Source organism: Lissotriton vulgaris, chromosome 9 (assembly GCF_964263255.1).
Source record: "Lissotriton vulgaris chromosome 9, aLisVul1.2, whole genome shotgun sequence".
NCBI classification, from domain to species: domain Eukaryota; kingdom Metazoa; phylum Chordata; class Amphibia; order Caudata; family Salamandridae; genus Lissotriton; species Lissotriton vulgaris.
Window position 1 is genome coordinate 1,215,446,763 of NC_141697.1, and position 26,820 is coordinate 1,215,473,582.

Sequence of the window (26,820 nt, forward strand, 5' to 3'; positions counted from 1 at the left end):
TGGTTATGCGCTTTGTTATGCTCATACTGCTTTGCAAGACGGAAGTACTGTACTTATTTCTCAATAATCAATAAAAATATATTTTTTTAAAACAAACTCTGCACCCAGGCTCCACGATGTAAAATCGAATTGACTGATGTGGCTTGATCCTGGGACCTGCATCCCCTTTACCCTCCTTGTGTTCCACGCAACTCGACCTGCAAGTGAACGATTGTCACTACCACTTTTTCCCATTGACCGCAAAGCGAAGGTTCTGCATTATTAAATTGCTGATTTATGTTTCCCTCTAAAATCCATAACTCTCTTTATATGTATCTGAACACAGTCATTTTGGTGTCTATATTAGGTAAAAAATATCCTTTATGTTTATAAATTGGTATTGGATGGCTATCAAGTTGTGTCAATTACTTATCGTCCCTGTTTGTACTCTGCAACGCCTAACTCATGTTTCTCTAGGAAAACCTGACCGCTCTTTGCAACACTACTAGGACTGAGCTAAGGATTTATTGTTGTGAATCCAAGGACCATCTTTGGGGTCTGTGAGAGAGTTGCATGGTGAAGCCTAACTAGCATCACCAGTTAATACTAACCTTTGTACAGTGACCCATTGCGGGACCCCACAAAATCCGTTCCAGACATTTCAAGGTGTATGTGATAGATTTTACACTTACAAAGTGTTACTAACAACAGGGCCAAATGTGTGTTTTCCAGCACATTTGCCAGTTTCGACAGAGTTCTGGGAGGGCTCAAAGCTTCTTTAAATATACAACTCCCCATCATTTTTATTCATCAATAACTTTTCTACATAACTACACCTTGAGGTGGGAGAGGCCCCTTGCTACACTTTGTCCTTTGAATAACATCTAGTGGCCGTGCTGCTTCTACTGCACAACAGATTCACGGAACAATCTTTGCATCAGTTATACATCACCAGGAAGTTGTTGAGTTTAGCAAAAGGAGATGTGTGTTTACATCATAGCAGACTTACTTGACCAAATTGTGTGATCTTGGGGAAATCACTTGCCTACCTGTGCCTCAGTTTCCTTGTTTTACTGGGATCCTCCTTAGGCAATTCAGTTTACAGTGTGCTAGTGAATTTTGTTGTAAGACAAAGCAAGCACTGGACACAAGTGGACAGGCAGGAAGGAAACCACTGAACATGTTTGTAAATGGGTTGTCATTATCCTGTTGCACTGACAATTCCCAGTTCTTGGAATCATACACAGAGTGGGCTTTGGCTGCACCCAGAAAAGCATTGGCCTCTTACCTCTTGCTATTGGTTGTTTGATATCTCATCCCACCTTCCAGAAAGTACTTGCATTAGAATGCATGAGGGACTATTTTACATCTGAAAAGTTCATTCAATCATGGCCCTGTTTATCACATTCATTTCTTTATAAATTATTACATTATACATTATTTTTGCATGCAACACATGTCATCAACATTTCTGAATGCCTTTGTCTACATACGCTGGCACATTAAAACCAGGCCTATTAGCTTTGCAAATACTAGTATTCTTCTTTTTCTTTAGGAAGGCGTGAAATTTGCGCTAACTTTCTCCTGCAGGCCATTGGCTTGAGTACAAAATATCCTGTGAGAACATTTTCTTCTTGAGCCACAATCAGCATAAATTTTGAACTCGAGATGCAGGCCAAGGACATTTAGCAAAATACATGTAATTTATTGAAATTATGTTGAAAATCATGCATATGTCTTGAAAACAATATTTCGCAATGTTGCCCAACCCTACTTTCATGCTAAAATAGGGATTTGAAAAACAACTTATTCAGAACAACAAGTGCAGACTGTCGACGTTGGTCAATTTACAGACACTCATCCCAAAAATACTTAAGAAGAGAGATGTGGACTTTTTCCAACTTCAGTGGATATGTGAGGGAAATAGTAACTACAGTGCCTGTTTTCCCATGATCAACCTTCACGAACGCACAGTAGGTGTGCGCGTAATCGCAAACTTGGCTTTTGACCACTTTAGGATTTTTTTTCTTAAAATCCTCCAACTTACCAGATGTGTTTATTTATTTATAATTCAGTGGTTTTGCCTAGCGCTCATACCACTTGGCAGATATTTCAAGGCGCTACTAGAGTCCAGTAAGGAGAGTTGTTTTCTAACTCGTCAGAATAGTGAGGTGCCGTTCAACTTCAAGCACATTGTCATGGAAGGACTGATAGGACAGAATGTATTCAGTAACATATCAGTGTCTAGTCCTTCTTCGAGTTCTATGAAATCCCGTGGATGGTTACTGTGAAAGGGGAGATAGTTCTCCTGGTGCACTGTGTAATGTCTCCTGAGATGCAACTGCCTCCAAGAAACACTCATCTGGGAGGAGTGTGTTTTTTGTCGGCTCCGCGAGCTGGCCAGCCAGCAATTCTCTCATTTCCATAGGTAATGCCCCTGAGGTAATGTTTTAATTACTTATTGGTAATTTTGTTACTCTGAATCCATGCTTCCTCATTCTGGTTGTTACTGATTTGGGCAAGTCCAACTCCCAGGGGGGCCTCATTATGTACAAGCCCCACCTCAAATTACTACATGACCTCTTTGCCAACTTCCTCTTTCCAGTCTTCACTGATTGAGGAGGGTCCACCTCCCACACAGGCCTCATTCTCTCCAAGCTCCTCCCACAACTAAAACATGTCCTCCTCATCCACTTCCTCTTTCCAGCTTCGCTGATTGAGGCAGACGCAGGCAGAACATGACTCAGGGACGCATTATCCAACTTCATGGCGCCCCGCAGACAGCGGCTGATGCGTCGCCGATGTACACTTTATTGACTATTCCAAATAGTAATTAAAACAAAAGGCAACCAATCAATGACGTACAGCAAAAAGCACCTTAATAACAAACTTCGCATCCCCTGTTCCCTCTCACTGGATACAGAAATGTTCAAAAGTAGAAGGAACAGCCCAGTTAGTAGCCCTACAAATTTCAACCAAGGAAGCTCCCTGGGCCTGAACTCAGGAAGAAGCAATTCCTCTTGTGGAAGACTCTTAACTCCCACCGGACAGGGATCCCCTAAATTCTCACAGAAAGAATGTGGTTGGGGTGGAAGGTTGAACATCTTGCAGATCCAGACCAAAAATTCACAAAAAGATATTTAGATTCATGAATAGAGGTCACAGGTGGCAAATTCAGAAGGACTACCTACCACACGCCCAACTTATGGAGAAGAACGTATGAAGAAGAACATCCTCAGGGGAAGAAAGCACTGAAAGCTAGAATTCCGAAAGTTCAATTACTTTTTAAGATTGACCCAATCTGTACACTTCTGTCTACAAAAAAACTAAAACAAAAAGTGTTTACAAGTAAAAGATCTCAGGGCCCGATTCACAGAACTATCTTAAGACAAAATCCTAAACTTACTACCATTTTGGTATTCACAGAAGGCACTTACTCATTTTGGTATTCACAGAAGACATTTACTCATTTCGGTATTCAAAGAAGTTAGGAGTCCTAAATGCCTTCTGTGAATACTGAAAGTCTTAAAGTTAGGATTTTTCTCAGTTTAGGAGTCCTAACTTCTGTAAATACCGAAATGAGTAAGTACCTTCTGTGAATACCGAAATGAGTAAATGCCTTCTGTGAATACCAAAACGGTAGTAAGTTTAGGATTTTGGGGGGGCGCTAGAGGGCGCACCGCGGAATGGCCGCACTGTCGTGAGGCTCCCGCTGCCCGGAGCTATTATCCGCCTAGGGATCCTGATTACCATCGCTGCGCCCTGATCTGACCCCACAGATCTACTGGGATATCGACTGTCCACCCACGGTCCAACTCCTGGGCCATTCGGAGGTTGCTGGCCGAAGTTACGAGGATCCCAAGTTTCCCCGACTTGCGCTCTGGAGGTCTGATGCCCCTTGGCCCGGTATCTTCGTTCATGCCAGTCCGGGGCTCTGCACGTGGTGTGTAGGCCTTGCTCCGCCCCTCTCCACCGGGCCTGCTCGCTACCCGGGCAGACCGTTTGGTTTTCCCTTGCTGTCGGACTGATCCCTTGGATCCTACATCTGCCTGCCCGGGTACCATTGCTCACGGAGCCGCAGCGGATCCTCTTCTTGCCTTTTGGGGGCTCGCCCCTTTGATCTGGAAGCGGAGACGGCCATTTTCTCGTCGTTGGGAGTGGCAGGGCGCCCTGGCCTGCTCGTGCCCCCACGATTCGGGCTTTTCTGGCCGTACCCTTTGTCCGAACTGTATCCTGATTCCTATTTGCCTTGGTCCCCCATTGCACCGCTAGCGCACCACTATGGGGAAGCCGGACACTAAACAATCCAAATTGTCCTTTGACTCTGGAGGGGCTAGGCGGGGGACGCGTTTGGCCCAGGAAGCTGGGACTTCGCGGTCCCCCCCCCCGAAAGCCGCTGATAGTGTCCTGCAACCACCGCCACCGGACTTTACCCAAATGATGCAGGAGATGAGGCAGGGGTTTGCCACGATAGTGGACAAGGTGGACAAAATATCGTCGCGCATGGATGCGGTCGTCCAGAAGCTGGACGTGCATGAGGAGCGATTGACTGCGGCGGAACAGCGCATTTCGGACCACGACGACACGGCGGCCACCCATACCACCCAACTGGCGAGAATGGACAATATCTTGCGCGTCATTGCCGCTAAGAATGAGGAGTTGGAGGCGAGGAGTAGGCGCAACAACGTCCGCATCGTAGGTGTGCCGGAGTCCACAAATGTGGGCAAAATGGAGACTTATGTGGAGAGGCTACTGGTGGGCGCCATTGGGGCGGCAGCGTTTTCGTCTCAGTTCATCGTTGAGAGAGCGCATCGGACACTGGGACCCCGGCCGGCCTCTGGGGCTGCACCGCGCCCCATCATTGCGCGCCTCTTGAACTATCGTGACCGCGACGCCGCCCTGCAGGCTGCCCGCACTAATAGGGCCCTCTCCTTCGAAGGGGTGTCTTTTACCCTGTACCCCGACTTCACGCCGATGGTACAGGACCAGCGTCGTAAGTTCCTGGGGGTGAAAAGGAAACTTCGGGATCTACAAGTGGACTACGCCTTGCTGTATCCTGCCAAACTTAGGGTGACGCACCAGGCTAAACAACATTTTTTCACCAACCCACAGCATGCTGAGGACTTTGCGAAGCGCCTCCAGCGCGAGCGAGCAGCTGCGGATCGTGGAGGTGATCGAGATCCTGAGGATGAGCATTCGGCGGCTGAGGAGGAGGTCGCCTGATTGTGGTGACTTTGGTCTTTGTCTCTCCTTTTATTATTTTTGGAGTATTCTGGACGGTTTCCTTTTATATTGACTTCTACTGCCTTCTTTCTCCGCATTTGCGGCCTACCTATTGCCCGCTTTTACTTTTGTTGGGGCTGGGGTCATGTCCTTATTGAGATGAGTGGGTGCGTTTTTTGTTTCTTGGGGTCGGTATGGCACTGCAGGTTGGTGCTATCTGGTGTCGAGCTCTGGGCACCCACCCCCCTGCGCTGCGCCTGGGGCCGTTTGACGCTCGTTGGCTCGGACACTGGCGTGGCGTGAGGGAGTGGTATCGTGCACCTCTGGAAGGTTCCCCGGAGGGTGTGCCCCATTTGTACCTTTGGTTTGGAGTCTGGTCCTTTGTTGTTTGACTGGATGTGTGTTGGGGAACGGGGGGGGGCGGGGTGCATATGGCCTGACAGTTGGGGTGGTATCAGGTGGGTGGGTGGGGCGGGAATGAAGCTGTCCATGTTTGTTTGCCCGGGACTCGTGGGTCGGTACGAGAGGTGCTGCTGGTGTCTGTCTGCACAGGTGTGGCATCGTGCCCGCTGTTTAGGCTGGTCCACTTCTTTATCTGACGGTACTGGTCCTGGGGCCTGTGCTCCCGTCCGCTGTGGGCCCGAGTGCACCGGCCGCCATCTTAGGCTGCCACGTGACGTAGAGCGCTTTGCAAGAGTAGCGCGTATGCGAGGTGTGGGTCGCGTAAGCTGGATTGGCAGCGTGCGGCGCGCAGTATGTTTTGAGTGCTTGTTGCATGGATGGTTTGGCTGGGGGGGGTCGTTGAGGTTTTGGTTGATCGGTTCGGAGATGACTGGGGAATGTGTGGAGTGAATGTGGGGGGGGTGTCCGCGCCCTGGGGTGTGGACCTGTCGCTGGCTGTTGCTGGTAGTTGGATGTCCTGTATTTGCTTATTGGGTCCCGTGGGGCCCTGACATTGGGTAATGTCGACTGCTGTTATAGATCAGATATCGATTCTGTCCTGGAATGTACGGGGACTTAATGATGCCAGGAAATGTCGCAGTGTGATCCAATATCTGGACAGGCATGCTATTCATGTTGCTCTCCTCCAGGAGACGCATCTGCGTCCCGCTCCTTCCCCCAACTTTGGCGGGCGGTGGGCTGCGGCCAGGAGGTTTGCTTCCTATTCTTCCTATGCTCGAGGGGTTGTCATCCTTGTTAAAAGATCGCTCGCATTTCAGGAACTGGGATTTGTGGGGGACCCTGAGGGGCGCTATGTGCTATTGTGGGGGCGGCTTGGGCAGAACACTGTACTGTTTGTTAATTGCTATGCTCCTAATGTTGATACGCCAATCTTTTTTGTCACTTTGTGGGGTCATGTTCTTGCTGTGGATGCCACTTACATTGTGTGGGGGGGGATTTCAATTTTGCATTCCATGCCCAGTCGGACAGATCGGAGGGGAGTCCTCAGTATAATGTACAGGCTAGAGAAGTGTTGCGTGGAATTGTGGAGGAGGCTGGGTTGGTCGACAGCTGGAGGTACACCCACCCTGCCACCAAGGAGGGCACTCATTATACCACACATGCTCGTTCATGGGCGAGACTGGACTATGTGTTTCTCTCTAGAGGGTTGGTAGCTGGCCTACGGGAGGCTACACATCTGGCTCGGACGTACTCTGATCACTGTCCGGTGAAGGTTGTTTTATCCGTCCCCGGGCTGCATAGGCCGCGCCCACCTTGGCGTCTATTTCCAACTGCTTTGCTTGATCCGGTGTTCAAGGAGGAGCTTGGTGTGGAGGTAGAGGCGTTCTTCCCTAGAAACAAGGGCTCTGTGGACAGCGTCGAGGTTATATGGGAGGCGTTCAAGGTTACGATCCGGGGTGTCACTATTTCTAAAAGCTGTGGAGTACTTCGTCTGATTGTTCGGACCCTCGAGACCTTGGAAGCTAACTTGCGGGATTTAGAACGCAGGATGCAGGTTGACACTGATCCCGATCTTCTGGTGCAGTTCCGTACTAAACTCTCCGAGTACGAGGAGGAGGCTGCTAGAGAGGCTAAGCATAGGGGGAAATACTGGACGGCGAGGCGATACTGTGAAGGGGAGAGGCCCGGTAAGGTCCTCGCTGCCCTTACTAGACATCCAAGGCATGGGTCGGACGTGTTGGAATTGGTGTCACCGGATGGCACTCGCTGTCGGGACACTTCGGAGATTCAGCGTACTTTTATTGACCATTATGCGCACCTTTACACGACACAGCAGACGGGTGAGACTCGGTATGGTGGATTTCTTGACGAGCTGGCACTTTGTTGGTTATCGGATGGCCATCGAGAGTTTTTAGGCAGGCCCCTGGAGGTGGAGGAGGTCAGGAATGCCATCATGTCTTTGTCTAATGGGAAGGCCGCCGGTCTGGATGGCCTTCCTGCTGAATTTTACAAATGTTACGTGGACACCATGGCCCCTGTTCTCCGTGAGGTTTTTGAGGAGTCCCTGGAGGAGGGGCGTCTGCCGGGCTCCATGCGTGAGGTCGCCATTACGTCGCTGCTCAAGCCAGGTAAGGATCCGCTGGATGTGGGTTCCTATAGGCCCCTCTCATTGCTCAATTGTGATGTTAAAATTCTCGCGAAGGTCTTGGCAGTCAGACTAGCCGAGCTCATGCCCGTTATTGTCTTGCCCGATCAGTCGGGATTTGTGCCCGGCCGTGCTACCTCCCACAATCTTCGCACCTTGTTTTCGCTTGTGTCGACCATTGCTCCTACTGTCCCGGTTGCCGCTATCTTTCTTGATGCCACTAAGGCGTTTGACTCTGTTGAGTGGGGCTATCTTATTGATGTTCTCTGTCGGATGGGCTTCCCCAGGATCTTCATCTCGTGGGTTAAGCTCTTATATACTGATCCGATGGCGAGGGTGGTGGTGAATGGGGTGTTGTCCCCCTCGTTCCCTCTCACGAGAGGGACCCGACAGGGATGCCCCCTCTCGCCCCTCTTGTTTGCGATAGCCATTGAGCCGCTGGCCTGCAGGATTCGTCAATTTCACCAGCAGAGCGCCTTTAATTGTCTTCAGCGACAGGTCGGTATTTCTTTATACGCCGACGATGTAACACTCTATGTTAAAGACCCTGAGAACAACCTTAATTCGCTCTTACGGGAGCTGGTCGCTTTTGGAGGTGTCTCCGGTGTCCATATCAACTGGCGGAAGTCTCAGCTTTTCCCCCTCACTGCTGCTGTAGCTAGGTTTCCCCTTGACTATCCTCTGGAATGGTGTGATTCGGAGGTGCGATATCTCGGCATTGTTGTGTGCTTGGATAGAGAAGAATCGGTTCGGCTTAATTATGGAGTGGCTATTACTAAGCTTGCAGATGACGTCACTAGGTGGATGTCCTTGCCTCTCTCCATGGCCGGTAGGGCGTCCCTTATCAAGATGGTAGTTTTGCCCCGCTTTCTTTACCTCTTTCAAAACCTTCCGTATCATCCTGGTGCTTATTTTTTTCGCAGACTTCGCTCCGAGCTCATACGATTGTTCTGGGGGGGCAAGCAGCCGCGGGTGGCTTGGGCTACCCTTACGTTGCCCTATGCTGATGGCGGTTTCGACGTCCCTGACTTTGAGCTTTATTATCTTAGCGCTCAGGCGCATTACGCTTATCACTGGATGCGCCCCACGCCGTTTATGCCTCAACTTGCTGCTGAACATTGGGTTGCCCACCCGCTCCCTCTGGAGGGGATGGTTTTGGGCAAGGTGTCAGATGTGGAGACGCCTCGCACGACGGTGACGTGCACGGTGGATGCTTGGAAACGGGTGGCTCAATTGCTGGGCGTTTCCTTCCTCTATTCGCCGACCTTGCCTCTGTCTTATCATCCAGATTTGTCGCTGTTGTTGGAAACGGGGTTTCAACGAATGTGTCGACGGCTCGGCATCCTCACGTGGGGCGACTTGTTTCATGAAGGTGCCTTCCGCACGCAGGCTCATTTCTTCGGAGTGGCTGCTTGCTCCCCTCTGGAGCTGTTCTACTTTATCCGCTTACGGCAGGGCATGCGTGCTATTCTACCGGATTTCCCTTCGGAGCCTGGGGTTACCCTCCCCCTCCACGTGCTTTTGGTTTCAGATGGGCGACACTTGGTGTCGAAATTATACGGGGCTATTCGCAGACAGCGTTCGGTCCCAGCCAATCGGGTGCGCGAGCAATGGGTTGCTGAGTTGGGAGCCCCTATTACCGATGAGCAATGGAAGTACTGCTGTGGGCTCACGGCCAATGTTTCCTCTAGTTGTCGCCTTAAAATTATCCATTACAAGTTTGTTCAGAGGTACTATTATACCCCGGCGAGGAAACTACGGTTTCATTTAGGGGAGGATGACAGGTGTGCTAGGTGTCGTGCGGAAGGCGCTGACTTCCTGCACTTGGCTTGGAGCTGCGCGGGGGTGCTGGAATATTGGACTCAGGTTCATGAAGCTCTGCAGATTATGGCGGAGGGTGGGGTGGCATTTGGCCCCTTAGTGATGTTGATGGGCTACTCTAAGGACGTGCCTGCCTCTCACCGTAGATTTGTTGATGTGGCCTTGCTGCTGGCTAAGCGTAGGGTTGCTTGTTGCTGGGGTCGTGGCAGAGTGCCGCGCTTTCAGGATTGGGTGACTGACCTCATATACTGTCAGGATCAATACAATGTCTACGCTGACTTGATGCCTGTCCGATGCAGACCGAAGGACTTTTGGAGTCCGCTCCAGGTGTACCTCCTGACCAGAGCTGTGCAGGACTCTGATTCTGAACTTGGGGACCGTGAAGGGATTGGTTAATGGCAATATTGTGGGCTGGGATTTTATGTTACACCTGCTGATCTCCTAGTATCGGGGGAGAGGCTGGGTTGTCTCCTCTACATGCGAGCTCTTGGGGGTTGGGGTTCCCTTTACGACAAGTGTGTGGCTAGGAAAGGAGATCGTGTCCCTGTAAGGTATCTTTATTTTATGTGTCCCTTTTGTCTGAGTCTCCTTTGTTTTATATGCTATACGCTAACAGAATGTGTCCATACTGTATTGTTTATTTGGCTTGCCTGTACATGCTGGATCATTGCTCTCTAATTTGCACTGTACATTCCGATTTTGCTCCGTGTATTGGCTGGTCTGCGATCTTGCCCTTGCTTGTATCTCATTTTTTGGTTCTGACGTACCATTGTAATGGCCATATGTGATGTATGTATTGTGTATGCACTTCCCTTTTTCCTGCTTGTCTCCAAATAAAGGTTTAAAAAAAAAAGTTTAGGATTTTGTCTTAAGTTAGTTCTGTGAATCGGGCCCAGATTTCACCTGGTTGGGCCCGTGGAACATGATCGCTTGAACCAAAGCTCTTCGACAGAACCAGGATACTGAAAATACCCAAGGAGCCTAAGAGCAAAGTTTATCAACTCCTCCACAAGGATCCTGAAAATGTGTGCCCGCTGGGACTACTTTGTGGAAGAAAGAGGATATGCAGACATTCCTCATTCAAACGATAAACCCACCTAGAGACGCACCGCTTCCTTTCTTTGTCATGATGCATTCCGAGCAAAGCAGTCATCACTTTGAGAAAAGCTCGTAGGGCAAATTTGAGGCCAAAGCATAGTAACGTAAACTGGAAATGGAGTTACCGTACTGCAAACCTCAGAAATTTCTCATATATTTTTCCAGAATGTGAGGATAAGCATCCTGGGGTTTTACTATTGCTAGGAACTCTCCTGGTCGAATCAGTGGAATGATTATCTTTAGACAGCCTACATTGAAATGCCAGCTCTGATCTGGATGGTGACAGATTTTAGTTCTGGCACAGGGAGAAATCGCCACGCCGCCTATTTGACCAGAAACAGAATTGAATAGCCTCCCTATCATTGTCCTTCTGCGGCAACAGAACTTGATTGTGAATTAAAGCTGAGATGTCTTTGCGTAGATCTTGCCTCTGGGGAAAGGAGCAGCAATGATAGCTGAATCTGAATGCATGGATATGAAGTTTGTGACATAACCCAATAGCACTGTCTACATAATGCATTCATCTGAAATGATGGAGGCCCGCGCTGAGGCACATCCGTGAATCTCCCTCCATATCCCGACAAACATTTCTCTTACACCTCTTCTCTCTTTCTATCTCTCTTTCTTGCCCTTTACCACTCTTGCTGTATTTTTATCTCTGTCTCACTACTCTCTTTTCCGGGCCTGCCATTCTTTAATGTATTTTTCAATTTGTCCCTAGTTCTAACTTCCAGCTTTCTCTTCTTTACATCTCCCCATCCTTGTCTCACTATCTCGTCGCTCTGTCAACCACTACCTCTCCATGCCTCTACTTCTGTCTAACTCACCTCTCTTTCTGCCTTACTGCTCCCTGTACCTCCCCCATCTTTGTATTTCACCACCTCTATGTTCTCTTTTTCCCTATCTCTCACTCTCTCACCTCGCTCTAAAGCTCCATCTTTCTCGCTCTCTCTCTCGCTCTCTCTCCTTTACTCATCTCTTCCTTTTTCTACTTCCCCGTCTCTTTCTTTCTGGCTACCTTTCCTTTCACTTTGCATTACGTCTCTTCCTACTTGACGTATCTCAATCCCTCATTGCTATCGCGACCTCTCTTCTTCTTCACCTCTCTCGCTAGGCCGTTCTCATTACCTCTCTGCCCTTCTACTGCCTCATGTCTTATACCGCTGCTGTTACTCAGCAGAGGCAGTTCACTTTTAGCCAGAAAAGTACAGAGACAGTAAGAGGAGGAGAGGTGGGACAAAGAGTGACGGAGACAGTGATCAGAATTCATCCAAGGAGTCTTGGAAATCCTCAGAGCAGTGCTTTGAGTTCCAGGGCCCGATTCACAAAGAGACTCGCAATTGTGGTGCAAGCACCGTCCTTCTAGCAGAGTCCCTGCCATAAATAGCTGAAGTGTGGAGATTCCGCCAAGGGTGCGACACTCAGCCATGCCTGTGGAGCCTCCACCACGATTGCGGAGCCTCAGCTACAACTGTGGAGCCTTCACCACAACTGTGGATCCTCTACCACGACTGTGGAGCCTCCGCCATGACTGTGGAGCCTCCACCACCACTGTGGAGCCTCAGCTACAACTGTGGAGCCTTCGCCACAACTGTGGATCCTCTACCACGGCTGTGGAGCCTCCACCACCACTGTGGAGCCTCAGCAACAACTTCAGAGCCTCTGCCACAACTGTGGAGCCTCCACCACCACTGTGGAGCCTCTGTTACAACTGTGGAGCCTCCACGACGACTGTGGAGCCCCTGCCACAACTGTGGATCCTCTACCACGACTGTGGATCCTCTACCACAACTGTGGAGCCTCCACCACGACTGTGGATCCTCTACCACGACTGTGGAGCCTCAACAATAACTGCAGAGCCTCAGCTACAACTGTGGAGCCTCCGCCAGGACTATGGAGCCTCCACCACAACTGTGGAGCCTCCTCCAAGACTTTGGAGCCTCCACCACGACTGCGGAACCTCAGCTACAACTGTGGAGCCTCCGCCAGGACTATGGAGCCTCCACCACAACTGTGGAGCCTCCACCACGACTGTGGAGCCTCAGCAATAACTGCAGAGCCTCAGCTACAACTGTGGAGCCTCCGCCAGGACTATGGAGCCTCCACCACGACTGCGGAACCTCAGCTACAACTGTGGAGCCTCCGCCATGACTATGGAGCCTCCACCATGACTGTGGAGCCTTTGCCATTACTATGGAGCCTTTACCACGACTGTGGAGACTCCACCACGACAGCGGAGCCTCCACCATGACTGACCATGACTGCAGAGCCTCCGCCACGACTGGGAAGCCTTCGCCACAACTGTGGAGCCTCCGCCACGACTGTGGAGCCTCTCCCACGACTGTGGAGGCTCTTTGTGAAGCAAGCCCTCAGTGTTCAACAAGAAAGCCGTTGTGGAGGATTTATTTGTGAATGTTTTGCAATTCAAAGTACAAATCCCAGCACTGTATGCACATGTCTTACTCTAATGTACGGAGAACACAAAAGTGTGCCTGCACCAAACCGATTTTAAAAAATGATTTTTAGCAAATAGGGAAAACACAGACTTCTCGAGTATGACCCGGTATTTTTATTTATACCTGTCTATTTTGACATTTTTAAACTCTTTTTTTCTTATTTCCGCAAAAAAAGGAAAAACTGTACATTCAATACATTTCAATTACTATACCCAACTATTTACAAACATATATTTACATTTCATAAAACTCTCTGTATACAATCATCATACATCCCACAAAAAATACAATATACAAACAACAAGAATTGGAATTTTCAATTAAATCAATCTATATCCAAAAAGAAAGGACAAAGTCAAAGAAAGGAGCACGATCCCCAAATGAGGATAACTTTACAACCAGCGAATGCCAGTTCAAACACTTAATGATTTTGATCGCTCCCTCAGGTGTGTCGACGCGTTTCAAGTCCAGGGAAACCAGTTCCCGGACTCTCATCAGGGCTTTGTCACTTTTCTGTATGAAATGCAGAAAAACAATAAAGTTTTATTTACCAACTAGAAGCCTCTCTTCTGACTCGTATTGCACTGCAAGATATAAATTGTGTACCTGTCGAAATCTGGTGTCCTGGCCCTTCTCGATATCAAAAGCAGGCTCAGGTAGAACTTATTTCACTCTTTATTTTGGAAATAATGGCTCATGTTATACATCAGGGCTTTTCCATTCCCTAAAATAGCAAAAATATTATGTGCGTCAAGACGCTGGTTGTTCCACAAAATAGACAAAGAAGAATATTTAAGAGGAACTGGGAGAGTATAAAATATTCATACCTCTGCTCCACAGGTCGCGGTCTCTCTTTATGCCACTGGTTATCGTATTCTTCGATATTTAAGGCAGATTCTACCAAAGAGAAGTTGTAGTACCTATTATGGCCATGTCGCTACTTTGCAGAGAAGTATTATGCGCATTTAAAAAACACTAAAAAGCCACGGGCCCGATTCACAAAACTAACTTAAGACAAAATCCTAAACGTACTACTTTTGGTATTCACAGAAGTTAGGATTTTGTCTTAAGTTTGTCTTAAGACAGACTTAAGACAGACTTAAGTTAGGATTTTGTCTTAAGTCTGTCTTAAGTCTGTCTTAAGACAAACTTAAGACAAAATTCTAACTTCTGTGAATACCAAAAGTAGCAAGTTTAGGATTTTGCCTTAAGTTAGTTCTGTGAATCGGGCCCCACGTACCTTCTCAGTGCTGTACGTGGCAGATGCTCGAACTTTTTGATGCATCTTTTACAAAGTCAATTAAAGTGCCCCCATACCCTGTATGGACCGTCCTAACTCCTTAACTTTACAAAGTTTACTCTGATGTGCGGCTCCAGGTCTCTCTCACCAGGGCAGTCCTGCAGATGGAGCAGGCAGGGCAGGCATTGGATTCATCAAAGCCCATTCAGGCTTTCTTTTAATACTCTTCAGCCGGTGGGTGCTTGGCTGCTTGACCTTTGGGCTGTTGGTTGCACCCATTTCTTAAAATTAATGTATAATTCAATATTGTTTGGCATCATGTTGGCTTGAATTAGCAGAAAATGGGTAACAAATTTAAAGTTTTTCCAAACTGGAGCCCCAAAATATGTATAGAGCAGGGCCACAAAAATCCTTAGGAAGATGCTGTTTCCCTGCCATAAAATAACATCTAAGTTTCAAGATCAGCTAACCAACTTGACCCAAGCCCCATGGAGATATACGGGTAAAATAGAAATATATATATTTAACCCTAGCAACCCATGACCCCACACTGGTCTAATAATACCTAGAAAAAAAGGGAAAAAGAACAAGGATAATATAAAACCAGCGCACTCCTGAACTACAGGACCAGGGGTGTGTCCAGAAGGCAGACAAACAAGGTGCCTTCCGGATAAGTTTTAGCCACCTGTGTCTGGGAGGTGGGAGTGTTTTTAGAAAGAAATTGAGGTAGGACAAAGGATGCGGTGTAACGGCCAGAGCTGCCAACTTTGAAACTGGGGTTCGAGTCTTGGCGACGGCTCAACAGCCTGTGATCCTGTGCAAATCACGTATTCTCCTCGTGCCTACCCAAATAAAATGATTGTACCGTTGTCTAATGTAACTGGTGCTCATGTAAAGTGCTACAATGCCAACGGGTCGAGTTCGCCCAATATGAAAACTGCAAAATCAATTAAAAAAAATAGTTTGTCTTGGGAGGAGGACTCACCTCATAGAGAACTGACTGGAATGAGGAATTGGATGTGAAGGTAATGAGATATTACACTGGTTTTTAGCAGCAAAAATGGGCATCAAAACGAAGAACTGCAACATTAAACACAGTATATTGACCTGCGGGTGCTCACTTATACTTTATGAAGTATCACTCAACATTTAAATGAAATTCATTATCAAAGAACTACTTACTCACTGACCTTCAGCACAGACTGTATTCCAGATTTTAATAGGGTGCCCCAACATCACTTGCCTAATTTGCACCTGATTAGCAAGCACCAGCAGCTCTTGTCTCTGGAATGTGGTATTTTTTAATCAGAACTAATCTGTCCTTTATTCTTTCATCTCTTAATCCAATCAAGCCGGAGTGCACTTCACAATCAGGCAAGGGCCACTGCGGAATGTCTTGTCGCTAATTAAAATTATTGTCTCTTCTCTCTAATCCTGTTTTTAGTACAGTTTGGCCCAGAAGGCCTGTTTGAGAAAAGAGAGATGCTATGGCAACATAAACCCAGATGCTGCCAGCAGCAGAGCAAGCCCAGGAGGCCTGCAAAAAATCTAAACAGCGCCAGGCAGCAGGGGTTTTGCATCTTAATAAACAAAAGTGCACTCAAAAATAGTTGCTCAAGGCCCTCCCCAGCTGGCAAAGTTTTACAAAGACCACTGTGAGAAAGTGAAGCGAAGGAGCAAATATTGTTGCATAATGAATTGATGTCTACAAGCCTTTTTAGGGTAATTGAAAGATGATTATGTGAAATGTGGGTTTTATGTTTTGATTGATTGACAATGTTTTTGCTTTTAAAGGCTTTAATGTTTGTTTTGCCCCAAGTGAATTTGGTTTATCCTGAGGAAGGTGTGACCATATCTACGGGCCGATACACCGAAACGCATTGACGCTTTTGTTTCTAATAGAATTCAAGCCTAGGAGATTCCTGATATTTTGCACACTGTAATACTGGAAATCCGAATGAATTAATGTAAAGGCTATTGAATCTGACAATCTGTAGCAACAAGAGGTGTTCCATTTATAGTAGGGTGTTCTTTGTCTTCTTTTTCTTCTTATTTGTTAATAATTGTAGCAATATGTTGATGAATTAGAGAATGCATTCTTTCTTTCTTTGATATGCTGTATAAATGTGAACATATTTTAAGTTTCTTTTTAATCTGTTGTACAGTATGAGTTGGTTTTTACGTCATATGTTTTCAGTAGAATCTTATCGACTTTATACTGAAATTTTAACAAATATGTTTTTTAATAAAAAGACTGTGAACGTTATAAATTAGTTTGTGACCAGTGATTTGAACAGTAATTGGAGTATATGCTATGAGTGAGTGAGATAGCATCCCGTTACACTAATTCTTCCAGGGATAGTCCTTTGACTTTGTATTGTCACAGTCTCAGTGAAGCCACTGACTTTTGCCAGAAAAGTCAGAATGGTAGAAATTCAAAATTCGCACTCAGGGAATGTCCCTCGCTGGCAGGATACTTTCCGCGTCTTCTCCTGGTGAAGATTTCTACCTTCAGAGTTAGAAACTTTTTTGAAGTTAGGATCCTTTCAGTGGGGCAAACCAGCAAGTTGAGTCTGACCAGAAATGCGATGTGGGCAGCTGCGGCTCGGTGGAGATCTAGTGGAAGCCATTGGTTCTTTAGACAAAAGTCCATGAAAAAGTTTCTAAGTCCCAGCTTTTAGAGCTAAGCAGGAGGATTGCACTCTGACACTTTTCCAAAGGACCCGGGTACTTAAGGACACCACTTGGAGATTAAGACTCACTTCAGGGGAAGACACCAGCAGGGTCCCGGGCAAGTCCAGTTGGAAATGATCCTCTGGGCTCTTAAGGAAGGTGGATTTTTGCTGTTTTGGGGTCCACATAGCTTAAAAGAGGGCTAGCCAAGTAGCCCTTGGAATCTACTCTTTTGTCCTGGGTTCAAGTGGGAGCAGGCCCAGCCCTTGGGATTTCTCTCCGCACGTTACAGTAGCTGCAGTCCACTTTCTGAAGTAAGAGTTGAACAGGTGCAGACCTTCTTCTGCCTTGCTCAGGTCCAGCAGTGTTCTGAGGAAGGCAACCAGTGATGTCCCTTGTATGCCTGGCATTAGCTTGTGGGTAGAGGTGACTTTCTAACCAATAACGAAAATGTTCCCAGAGGCAATCCCTACCCACTTTGACATCATTTCCTGGGGGTTTGTCCCTAAAAAATCCCAAAATGCCCTGCTCTGCCAAAATACAACATGGCAGATTATTTCTTCCCTTGGTCAGAGCTCTGGGCACAGCTCTGAGGTGTGTTCGGGGAAATGAGGAACCTCCCTTCAAAACAAGTTCTGGGACAGGTTTTCTTCCCACTTGGATTGGTGCCACTCTGGCTACTTGGACAATGGCAAAGGCTGGCATAAGTATGAATTACATCTGCTGCGACAGGAGCTGTACCTTCGAGGCTTGTAGAGTTGCTGGACGCATCCCCAAGGCTATGCTGTCAGGAGAAGGCCGCACCTCCTCCCAGCCAAGACCATTTTCTTCCTTTTCCTGAGAGCAGTTCATACCTCCCAGCAAGCTGCCAGGTGACAGTTGAGGATTATCTTAGAAATAGCTACTGGAGGCTTTGGGCAGGAAATGTCAACTTCCTAAAAATGGCCTTTTCAAAATAGTAACTCAATATCTGACTTTACCATCAGATTGGATTTTAAATTCCTATTAATTTGAGTTCATGAATCATGGGTCTAGCTAATCCTAAATCGAAGTTACACGTCATTAGGTCTTATAATGTAACCCATTCCTTTTCTATTAGCCTTACCACAGTGAAAAACAACTTTGGGATTTTTCACTATCAGGACATGCAAAACTTAACACATGTTCAACTTTTTAAATACCATGCACCCTGCCCTATGGACACCTAGGGCCTACCTTAAAGGTGACTTACCTGTATTAAAAGGAAGGTTAAAACCTGGTGCATTTTGCCAGGTTGAGTTTGCAGTTTACAATCTGCACAGCTAGGCTGAAGTGGCAGGTCTAGGGCCATGTTTTCATTTGTCACTATGGGGGCACAATATGTGGTGCAGTCTACTGATGACAGCTAACACAGAGTGCCATATACCAGGGACTTCTAGATAAGGTAGATATGTCAGTCAGGGATTAGCCAATTGTTTTTAGGGGTCAGATCACAAACACCGGGCGCTGGACGGCAGCGCCTCAGTAATCAAAAAGTCCACACACCAGCAGCATCAGTCCAAACATTGGGTGGTGATCATGCAACAAAGTGACCTTTCCTTACAATCATGACTTTTGCCCTTTAACAAGTGTGCTAAGTTTTCTGGTTTATTGTCACCTTTGATTTCATTTGCTGCACAAACAGATACATTTTTAATCTAATTGATCCCAACCAAATAAAAAAAAAGTGTGCAGATTTTCGCTAACCTTAACTTTTTGTGAGCTTTTCTGTGTGCAGTGGCATCACACAGGAGAACAGTTAGGTCCAAACTTACCAAGATTTGGGAAAATCAGTGCTACACAGAATCATGCCACGTTCCACGAATGGCAAACAAATTGCATAGTGCCATGTCCAAAACACACTACATACTGATGATGTCATTGGCCATGCTTGACTAAAAATGCTTTTTTTGCAAGATGGTAAATACAATTTTGCATTTTGCCACATAGTAATGGCAAATGAGCGGTGTATTGAGTCAGTTTTGACCTCAAGGAACATTTTCAAGATAGGTCTGTATGAACAATAACACCCATAGATACATCAAGTAATGTGTAATATTGCAAAAAAAGTACACACGTGGAAATATCACACAATTTTCATTTGTCACTAGGATTCCACGCAAAGCCAGGTCATGCTTCCTTGCATGGCTTCAAATGATATGTTTATGTCTGAACCTCTATATGTGTTTGCACTGGTGCTGCTCCTTACGCCCCTTTTACGCCCTTTATGTCCCATTGACATCCCTTTTGCATACTACTGGGGTTTGCACCTGGTGATGTAACGGGCTTTTTGACCTGCAGTCGTGTCTACTTTTGGCTGTAAACAGCTTATGTGTGTTGCGAAATGCTGCTTAGCGTCGTGCAAGGCGCTCTACAAATAATTTTCTGCGTTTGAACCCTAATTTTCTGACCAATAGGTGACCAGCACCAGCTGTGTCTAGCCGATGGAGTAACCGGAGTAATTGTGGTAATTCTGTGGTACTCTTTGACCAATATTACTGATAATTATGAGCTTACTCCTGCTCACGTAATCAGGAGCAATTTGGGGGGAAAATCCAACTGCAAGAGCTCATTTAGAGGGTGCGAGCTGTCTTTGGCACTTGCTATTAATAATCTACTGCATTTAGTGCTGTTTTTTAGTGCGAAATGCAGCCTCGTGTCTATTTTGGACGTAAGAGTATGTTTTGTGCTAAGAAAATAGCAGTAAATACCAGTGTTAAGTTGGGCGGAAATCCTACCCCATGAGCACATTTAGCGAGGGTGAGCAGCTTCTCGCAGTCCTTGCTCTGTTGCATTTAGCGCATTTCTTAGCGTAAAATACATCCTCACATCCATTTTGGACGCAAGTGGGCATTTTTGCATTAGGAAATAGCGCTAAAGGCAAAATTACTCTTCTCACATAATTCAAGCATGATCTAGCTGAATTCTTAAGTAATTCCGCATGATTACTCTACACAGAATCACACGCGTTACGCCCACTCCGAGATAAAAACTAGGCTGTCATCCAAACAACCCCTCTAGATACCACCTCCACCTGGGGACGTGGAAGTCTTACCTAAAAAGGTTGACTAAGGCAACGGTTCTAGCCGACCCTATGCCTACCCAGAAGCAAGAGTTCTGTTATATTGGGATTACGCTTTAAAAAGTTTCTGGCCTTTGATAACTGAACTTCCCCAAAGCAGGTATATAACTTCTTTGCCAGGTAAGGTGCTGTTCGCCTTCAGCGTAGGAGATCGCTTCGCACCCAAATGAGCGGATAATACCTGAGAAGGGTCTCTTGTACGAGTCGAAGATCCCTGAGGAACACCACAGCTTGCGAGGAGATCGAAAAGTAGATGGTCTTAAAGATTGGTAGCGATCAGCTAAGAATGACTTAAGCCAGTGCCAAACACAGTCCATAACACTTGCCTTTGAAAGCCTGGCCATCGGCATATTATGATTTATCGTGTCGATGACAGCGGAGAGATGTAGTAAAGTCCTCCCACTGCATCATCTTCATCTAAGATGAATTTAGTGTCATGAGTCAAGGCTGTAAGGCAGTTTTATTTACCTCTGTTTGGGCACACGCCCATTTGTCAATCATCCAAGATTTTGCCTTCTTCTAAAAATGCTGGACTTTGCCAAGAAACACCTTTATAGGGTGATAGTTTTTTTTTCATCAACCACATCTAAATAGGCTTTTTTGTAGAAGTGGGGATACAACTCCCTGTTTCGAGGCTACTTGGACTGTGCCTGACACCCAAGAGGGAGAGAAAACAGCTCTGAAATGCAATGTTTCGGTGAGATTGGGTCTATAGTATTCAGATGATTTTCCTACTGGACTTGGTCAATAGCTGGGGGACTATGTACCACCAGGAAGGTGAGAGTTTTCTACTAGTGATAGTTGCCAGGAATAGAGAAGCAGGGGTTGACAGTTTCCATGGAGTCATGATGTGGGGGTGGGGAGCTGGCTGGAGGGGTGAATTGACAGAGAGTGGCTAAGCAGAACAGAACTAAGTGGAAAGTCAACAGAACGCCTTTTGGTTTGTTTGTGAATTGGTGAAAGACGCAGATTCTGCTTGTACCTTGATGGAAGAGGCAGAGAGCCACGCAGTACGGGGAGCCTGAAGGGACAAAACTCCTTTCATGGCTGGGCATGCTGTGCTAACCTGCCCTGTTGACCTCCTCTAGCCTGACCTGTGTTTACCTGCCAGTTACTCCATTGGATGTGGTCCATGTCTTTGATGGCATTGATCAGCAGATGTCAAGGCTCTGCTGGTCAGGGGGTGCAGTCAGAGTGTACCCCCCACTCATAGAGACCCAGGACCTAAGGTCGATGGTAGCTTTCTGGGCTTATGCACAATGGCCTTCTGCCCAGGGCATCTCTAGGTACAGACTGAGACAGCATAGGCCATCACCTGTGGCACTCCAAGATGGCGGCCTCCCAGGCCTGCAGGGAGCTGCTGCCTGCAGGAACCCCGGATGGAGATGACCCCACAGCTCCATGCTGCTCTAGAAATCCCATCCCCCAGTCAGTGACTGTCACATGTGGAACATCTGACTATTCATCTGACTATTCTAGGAACCTTTTGACGTGTGTGTTGTTGACCTAATCTTGCGTTCCTGGCATGGATGACAAAACCGCCCTCCGCATATCAAGCAAGTGAAGCGCCACCTCCTCAGGAGACAGAGGATCTGGAAAAAACATGGGAAGAATCACTTCCTGCTGATGAGGAAACAAAGTATTCAACTTGGGCACAAAGCCAGGGCTCAACCTAAGAACAATCCTGTCCTCAAACACCCTGAAGAAAGGAGACAGACTAGGCAATGAGCCGAGCTCGGCCAATCGGCAAGCTGATGTTACAGCCACCAGAAAGAACATCTTCAAAGTTAGAAGACGTAACACCACCCACGACAATGGCTCAAACGGGGGACACCAGAGAGCCTGCAAAACCAGCTGCTAAATGCTAATCCCAAGATGGACACACCACCTGAGGGACAGGACAAAGATTGGAAAACCCCTTAAAGATTTTGGAGACAAGACCCTGATGGTCCACCAGACCCACCACCTCTTGAGGAGACCGGAAAGCCTTAATAGCCACCCAGTGCATCTTAAGAGTCGCAGGACTAAGACCCAACTGAAACCCATCCTGGATAAATAGACGCACCTGAGGAAAAGAAACAGAAACCACAACCATCTGCCTTCGATCACACCAAACCTGAACCGTCTTCTAATGTCGAGCATAAGACGACTTAGTAGATAGCCCTCTGGGCGCCTGCACAGAAGGAGGAGACAGAGGCCAAGAGACCCTGCAACATTAAACCTACCCGCTTAGTCAACAATCAGGCAGCTTGAGTTTCGTCAGAGAAGGAACCTTGCGACTCAGAAACCTCATGGGAGAGGGAACCAATGGAAATCGCCACTCCCGGCCCACCTTCATCTCCATCAACAGAGGAAATCAAAAAACACAATAACATGCGCTTTCACAGAGGTGATGCAATTATTAGGCTAAAGATGCTACGCTTATATAATGATATCTTTCACTAATACTGGGAGAAATACTTTTGGATGCAACAGGTTTAGCAGGGCCCTGGATATGATAAGAGTGATTCCAATGCCCTTAGAAGAAACACCCACGGTGACAAAACAGAACTGTAAATATATTTATTTCCTTTTTTACGACTCTGTCATGCTTCCAGTGACTGCGCCTCCGAAGTCGCTGTTACCCTGATAACAAGATGATGGAACTCTCACCAATCTGCAGGCCCAGTTATGCAAAAAGAACAATTGATGGACAGAATGTTGAACAATGTCAAAAATTCACCTCAATACAGAGATCTGGGCCAAAATTCATCGTTTTTTTTTTGCTCCCCATGCCAATCCAGTTTAAACTCAGCAATATGTAAATCAGCCTGTTATGCAAGCAGGGGACAGGTTAACCTAACCCTCTTTCATTTTTAGACATTTTTAAATGAAGCATTGCCATTACACAGAACTGTAGCATCATGATGTGATGTACAGTGACGTCTGATGCAAGAGGGCATATGCCCCGTGGAGAGGAATACGTACGGTTACCCGACAGAGTACTGTGAGCTCCTAGTGAAGAGGGAGGCAGTTTAGAGTGAAACTGCCTCACAGTAAAATGCTGACATTGCCTTTTCCTTGAGTGTTACAGCTGCTCCAGACCAGGTTCATGTTTGCATTGTGAGAGTCGTACTCTGCTAAGAAAACAAGGCGGAGTGGGAGGAGGGGAGAAGAAACACAACCTCAATAATGTCTGGAGCAGCAGACAGGCACTAATTAAGTTTAATCAATCTGTGCTTGGTCCCTGCTCCACACAAAGAACTAAAATGATGCTGTGGCCTGGGCTGGCCAATTAGGAGGCAGCAAATAAGACTGAGCCTGAAGGCAACAAATGGTAAGCAATGGGTGGGCTGCAAGCTCTTTATTGTAAACAATAGCCTCTTGCAAGTGAAAGCGCATGCGCCGTCACAGGCTCGATCCCAAACAGGAGGGCAGAGCAACGGGTCCCACTCCTCTTTTCCATCAACATGTTTTGGTACTTGACTATTTCTCCTCTGGTGTCGGGCGTCTTCTTCAGGAACTTAGGTATCTCTCATCAAGTATTAGAACCTGCTTCATAAATGCATGTTCACCAGTCTCAGAAAGAGGGTAGGGAGGGCAATGGGGCAAATTTCCTTTGGTTTGGCAATACGATTGAAATTCGGATAGATGCACAGCTGGTTTATTGGAGTATAGTTATACTGAGATTAGTTTTGGTTTAATGGTGCACCGAAAGGTGACGTCGAGGGTCCAACGGCGTCTGTGAACATGAGTTAAGAAGTGAGGCTAGAGGATCTCTAGAATCATCCCTTTACAGGCACACATATTATTGTCTTTCCTTAGAAAAAAAGACTTCCACTCCATTGATTCTGTTGTTTACATGTTTTTATATTTCATTGAAGTTTAGCTTGTGATTTCAAACTTAGTAATGATCTTGTTTATCATGATACTGATTTACACCATAGTAATGGTTATTATATTATGTTCACAGTGTCGATTCCCTGATGAAGGGCATGACCAAAATGCCCGAAATGCATTGGACACGTTGTAATGACATTGCCTGAAGCATAAAGTGTTTATAAAAATTTCAGATGAAAAGGAAACTAAGTTTGAAATCACAAGCTAAACTTCAATGAAATATAAAAACATGTAAACAACATCATCCTCTAGCCTCACTTCTTAACGCAAATTTCCTTTGGCCACACCCCTTGAAGATGCCTTACCATGTCTTATTGAAAAGTCTTATCAGGTTGTGTGGCATGTTTCACATGGTGAATCACTTTCATCCTAGCCTTGCACACGCTGCCACGCCACACTCACAGGTGTCTGGGTCTGGGTGTGCGAAGTGGGAAATGGGAAATGGGAGTACAGAGGCCTTCAGACTACGAACCATGGAACACATTTATGAGAAATGACGCAGCGCTGCGTGAAAGCAGCGATGCGTCACTTTTCAGTGCGCACTCCTTGCGGCATACCTGATGAGTCATATTTAATGTATGACGCATCATGTTGCAAGGAGTTATAGATATGTCAGTATTTCTAACGTATCTGTAAGCGCAAAAGTAATGCATTGCAGGAGTGTGTCACAAAAGTGACGCAACTCTAGCAATGCGTCCTTTCACATCGGGCAAGCCCCATGTGAAAGGGCCGGCGTCAGTCTTTTGCCTGCTGTGAGGCAGGTGCAATATTTCAAAGCAACAGCGTCTTAGAAGTGACGCAGTGAAATCCCATAGATTTTACTGCTTCACTTCTACGAGGTTTTTTGCCGGGGAAAGCCCCCCTTGCATACATTATACCTGACGCAGGTATAATGTAGCACAGGGGTTTACAAAGTTACACATCTGCTTCGATGCGTCACTTTGTAAATAGTGTACAACAGGAGGCATGTTTTTTACGCCGCCGATGCGTCACAAAAAGTGACGCATCGGAAGCGCAAACTGATGCAAGGCCTCATAAATGAGGCCCCATGTGCCTAACCCCAAAGCATCTCCGGCCTCGCCAACTGTACCTCTCGGCAGCTGGTAGTGAAGCAGTGACGGCCGGGTCCCATGTTGCTGAGCAGTTCCATTTGTGTTGCATCCGGTCTGGAAAATCAGTGCAGTGGTGGCTGAGGAGAGCAGCTCTTACCTCATCCCAAACCTCTTAACCTGCTGTAAGTGCCAAGGACTGGCACTTCATTTATAGCTGAGGTGTGAACTGTTACAAAGAAAAGGGTATTTTGGATTGTTTCACTTTAGCACCTGAGATTATATCTTTATAATGATCGAATAAAGTTGAAATTGAATTGAATTGAGTTGCCTTTATTAGAAATTGTGAATTTCCGCTGTGAGAGTTTTATTAATGGCTCAAGAGGTCAGCCGTCTTGTTTCTCCTATGGAGAAACATTAGGGCACATTAAACCATACACATGAGAAATTGTTGTACAAGTAAATTATTTGAAGGTGCTCTCAGATGCGATTAGCAAATTAATTGACTAGGGTCACAGTGTTCGGTCAGGCTTGGAAGCAAGGATTGAAATCTGGCTTCCTGATTATACATTTACAGTTCCAATCCTAGATGGGTATCAGATTATTTCCCATTCTGCCCAAATGTCAATTTTAGTGAATGAATGAATTCAATTTTATTAGGTGCACAAATACTTCAGAAAGAAGTATCCCGTCACTGGAAGTGAGTCTAGGATGACCCAAGAAGGCAGTCAGTCTCTAGCGTCACCTGCACAAGGCCTTTATTATTTTTATTGATGAAGCAACATTGTGGTCTATTATACCATATATGAGAGAGGTTTTGTTAAGTGCACATCTTGAACTGAATTATTTCAATGTGCTCTCAAAAGTGAAGATCAAAGAAAAGGAGGCAGAGTGAAGAAAACAATATGCCCAGAGCCACATAGTTTGGTCAACCTGGAAGTCTCTGGGTCAGGGCTCCACCACTAGTGTTTGCCCCGGGTCCGACAAAAGCTTCTGACTGGCCTATGCATGTTATGCAAGTGCGTTCAAAATATAATTTGTATTTTTGGAAGATAGGGCAGCAGCATTGGAAACACCCTCTCTCCGTAGAACGGGTGCATCTTAGGCAGAAACAGTGCAAGTGTCGTGAGTTGCTGGGTCAACGCCCATCCAACGTTCAATATCATTGCTGATGTGACACAGAGGGCTCAGGCACATAAACCCCTATGTGGTAAACAACATTTGGCTATGGGTTGAAAATGGTGGCAGTGCTGGAAGAGAATCTCATAGGGTGCACTCCACTATAAGATGGCCGCCATGTTTTCCCTTCATTGCAATACACTTGCAGTAGGTAAGGAATTTCACCTTTGTTCATATTGGTTAACAAAAGTATAAGAGACTGAAGAATCATTGGGCTGGTGGCTGCGTTCATGGTTCTACGTTCCTGCGGAGTGTGAGAAGTCTGCGTTCAGACTGAGCCATACCAGGGAGTGAATACACTGGATTTGGCAGTTTCCTGCTGTTTCACCAGTGCAGCATGTAGGGCCTTTGATTTGAGTGCACGTTGGCACTTTCTCCTTAGCACTCTAGGTCTGCCATTGATGGCACCCCAGGGCAGTTACCAGGGTTTGCAGGATGCATTGGACCTCTGATCCTCAGTGCGTCCGCATTCACAGAGATTTCCGCGCTAAAGGAAATACACAGGCGGTGTATGGTTGCGTCTGTGACTGTTGCACAACTTTTGCTTGGACATTATTTACTCACTTCTCTCCTAG